The sequence below is a fragment of the Chelonoidis abingdonii genome, chromosome 15 (assembly GCF_003597395.2).
Source record: "Chelonoidis abingdonii isolate Lonesome George chromosome 15, CheloAbing_2.0, whole genome shotgun sequence".
In the NCBI taxonomy this organism is placed as follows: domain Eukaryota; kingdom Metazoa; phylum Chordata; order Testudines; family Testudinidae; genus Chelonoidis; species Chelonoidis abingdonii.
The window spans coordinates 47,705,535-47,706,030 of record NC_133783.1 but is presented as its reverse complement, the minus strand read 5'-3'; positions in this window follow the sequence as shown (position 1 = coordinate 47,706,030).

Sequence of the window (496 nt, the reverse complement as noted above, 5' to 3'; positions counted from 1 at the left end):
CTCCCCTGCATTAACCAGACTGAGACAATTTGGGTACCTGAGTCTGAACCCTGCAGAAGATGGTCCTGGCAGAAAGACTCTGGGATGGTATCAGCAGGTCCTCATACTAAGCCTGCATTCATTGGCCAGGATTTTAAAAAATCAAAATTATTATAAAATGAAAAATTATACATAAGTATGTAATGTTATTAATTTACCAGATTTCTCAATTTGATAAACAGCAAAAATATTGGGTTTTGGGTTGAAACCTGGAATTCTAGGTATCAGGCAAAGTGACATTTTTCGGATGAGTTAATATCACCGCCCTCCCCCCCCCCCCAACATGTATTAACATTATAAGTATCAGAGGGGTAGCCGTGTTAGTCTGGATCTGTAAAAGCAGCAGAGAATCTTGTGGCACCTTATAGACTAACAGACGTTTTGGAGCGTGAGCTTTCGTGGGTGAATACCCACTTCGTCAGACGCAGGTAGTGGAAATTTCCAGGGGCAGGTATAT